Here is a 2,962-nt window from a genome sequence, read left to right as displayed (position 1 = left end):
TAGGCAAAGCAGACAGACTATAAATCATTCTCAAATCTCAGCTAATTCTCATTTAGTTGAATTTGATGGAAGTGCATTTAGCTTTTAGGAATGTTTAGAAAGCTAACATTATTATTTATGTGCTTGTTTGGTTGATTTTTGTAACAAGGATTCTTTTTTGGGGGTGCATTAATATAATGACGTTTTGACTTTTCATCTATATTGATGCTCTATATATTATTCTATATTATGCAAGTTATCTAAGAAATACTGCACTGCTCAATTTCCAATTATCATTATTTGTTAAGGTCGATCAAATTACCTCTTCACTTATTCTTGAATAAAATTACACATTTTTTTATTTCTCCTATTTTGTTAGTTTTGAGAATATGTATGTATACATACAGTACTCTATATGTAAAAGTAACGTAGAAGTGTGTATTTTTGTTAAAAAAACTGACAATCCATAAGGGTGATATAAAATAGAAAAATTGTATATTTGAATAAAATATATAACTGCTGTTAATTAGCCTTTGAGAAGTATAGTATAAATTATCCCTTATATCTCTCTGGTCTAGCTAATACAATAGCACCTAATTAAACATTTCTGTTCTATCATTTTTTTTATGATTGAGAAAAGGAAAAAAGGCTAATTAATGCCTTAGGAACGGTTCCAACAGGATCATTTAATTATGCTTTCGTTAGAAAATTAATGTTTCATTTACATTTAAAATCTACACCCCTCTTTATATATCTACTTTGATTTAAGAAAAAAGAAGAGGAAGGAAAGATTGAATTTGAATGGATATTCCTTTTAAGTAACAATAACAACTAAAAAATAATTGTGCTTTGCTGTGTCAGATACGTCAGCTTCAGTGGGCGATTATAAGATTCTTATCATATCCTTCATATATATGAGAAGACGCAACACGTCGCTCTTATGTCTACTTAAATTTGAAGTCATGTGGCCACGTGTAATTTTCTCTTTGAAGATGATAACATAATGACACGTATAGTAGTTCTTGCTTCAAAGACATGACATGTGTATGAGTGTAGCCACAGATTGTGGTCACGAAGACACGTAGCAGTGCTAATTACATTCTAGTAATTACCAATGGTCTATAATTAACACAATGACACGTATAGTAGTTCTTGCTTCAAATAATTACATTCTAGTTGAACGCACGGTGTAACCAAAATTATGGTCACGAAGACACGTAGCAGTGCTAAGTTCAAAGAATTGACATGTGTAGTCACAGATTGTTCTTTCATAACCCAACATATAGACATATATATTAGTGATTGTGATGTATATATATACAAGTTGAATGCTACGCATGGCCATTGTGAAGTGCCATATGTACGGTGACGATTGATGCTCATTGTGTTGTGATAATAAGGGTGTGGTTAATTGGTTATGGAGGCACGTAAAGAGAGGATGGAGCAAGTAAAGAAAGAAGAGATCAAAGGATCAAGGAATACTAGTAAAGAAGAGAATGCAACAAAGGGTGATACAGTGAGCAAAAGGGTGATTCGTGAGTCCTTAGTATCGGGTGGTGACAAAGAAAGAGCTCAAAAACCCGATGATGTAATGTCGACTCTTGCATGGAATAAGCCATGATTCTTTTGCGTTTCAATGCATTAGGTTTTCGAGTCAAATCTTTGTATATTGTTTTTTGAGGGAAAATCTTTATGTATTGTTACATGGTGAATTAATTTAGATTTTTTTTACGAGAAAATGAATGTTAAGGAGATATATATTGGGCTTCTCACGAGACCAATGGTCTATAATTAACTTTTCTCCATTTATAACTTGGATAAGATATTTCATGCATGCCTAGGCTAAAAATATAGATGCTAACCTCATTACTCAACTCTTACATTCTTTGGCGTTGGCAATGGTGGCATTGGAGTGTTTATGCATGTGTATGCAGGTCTTGTTGCTCATTGGAATTCACTCTTGCTACTGCCAGAGCTAGTGACTTCGTCTACCACACTTGGATCCTTATTATTAGAGTAATACACTAACTTGCAGTTATTCAACTGCAACTGTCTAGTTAGATTTAACCATAGTGGTTAGATGTCAGTTTACAATTACAAAGTTAGTTAGGATTTTGTTATTGTAAATCTATCTATAAATATAGATCTGTAATCTCAGACTCACTTGCCTATTGAAAATCATTATTTCCTTTATTAGTTTTTCACTTCTCTCAAATATTTGTTTTACTTTTCTTTTTTAGTATCTAGAGCTTAGTTCAATCTTCCATGACGGCCTCTGCAAATTCGTTTGTTTCTTCTTCTTCGTTCCCAAATTCTTTCTCAACAAAGCTTGATGATTCTACGTTTTTGATATGGCATCAACAAGTTTGAGCCAATCACCAAATCGTATCGATTTCAATGATTTGTTGCAAATCTACATATTCCCCTAAAATTTCTCATTGAAGATGATTGTGTAGTTGGTATTGAGAATCTAGCCTATGAAACCTGGGAACAACAACATCAAACAACAAGATCAAATTCTTCTCGCATAGCTCCAATCAACACCTTCACCGTCGATTCTTGCTCGTTGTTTGGGCCACGTTCACTCATGAAATTTGTTTGAGAATTCATGATTATTTTCATCAGCAAACACAAGTTATGTCGTGATAATTACGCACTGTGAAACTTGGTGGAAAAAACGATGTGAGTTTCTACTCCAGATCAAGTATTTGTTTGATGCTCTCACTATTACAATAAAGTTTTTTAATGACAGTTAAATTGGGCTTTCACGATGATGATGATTTTTAACTGTTGTTATAGTCAACATCGCTAAAAAGTTTTGAAAAACATCATCTTCAAAAATGCAAACTTCAAAAATGCAAACTTTTTAAGACTGATATTTCAAGACAGTTATTACATCAGGATTATTTTAGAAAGTTTGTTAGACCTTTCTTTTTAAGACGATTATGATATAATAATTATCTTATAATTTTAGTTTTCTAAA

The 2,962-nt window shown here is 32.4% G+C and overlaps 1 long non-coding RNA gene across 2 annotated transcripts; it reads left to right on the top strand.

Moving 5' to 3' along the window:
• The first annotated feature begins 989 nt into the window (after nt 1-989).
• LOC121172819 (uncharacterized) lies at nt 990-2,172 on the top strand. 2 transcript variants are annotated; one of them, XR_005886514.1, is made up of 2 exons: nt 990-1,567; nt 1,914-2,172. It is a non-coding gene; the product is annotated as an uncharacterized lncRNA (long non-coding RNA). The 2 variants fall into 2 exon arrangements; XR_005886513.1 differs by having other exon boundaries at nt 1,893-2,172.
• The last annotated feature ends 790 nt before the right edge of the window (nt 2,173-2,962 follow it).

The sequence above is a fragment of the Glycine max genome, chromosome 9, assembly GCF_000004515.6.
Source record: "Glycine max cultivar Williams 82 chromosome 9, Glycine_max_v4.0, whole genome shotgun sequence".
Taxonomy (NCBI): Eukaryota; Viridiplantae; Streptophyta; class Magnoliopsida; order Fabales; family Fabaceae; genus Glycine; species Glycine max.
This window is presented reverse-complemented; position numbering and strand designations above follow the sequence as displayed.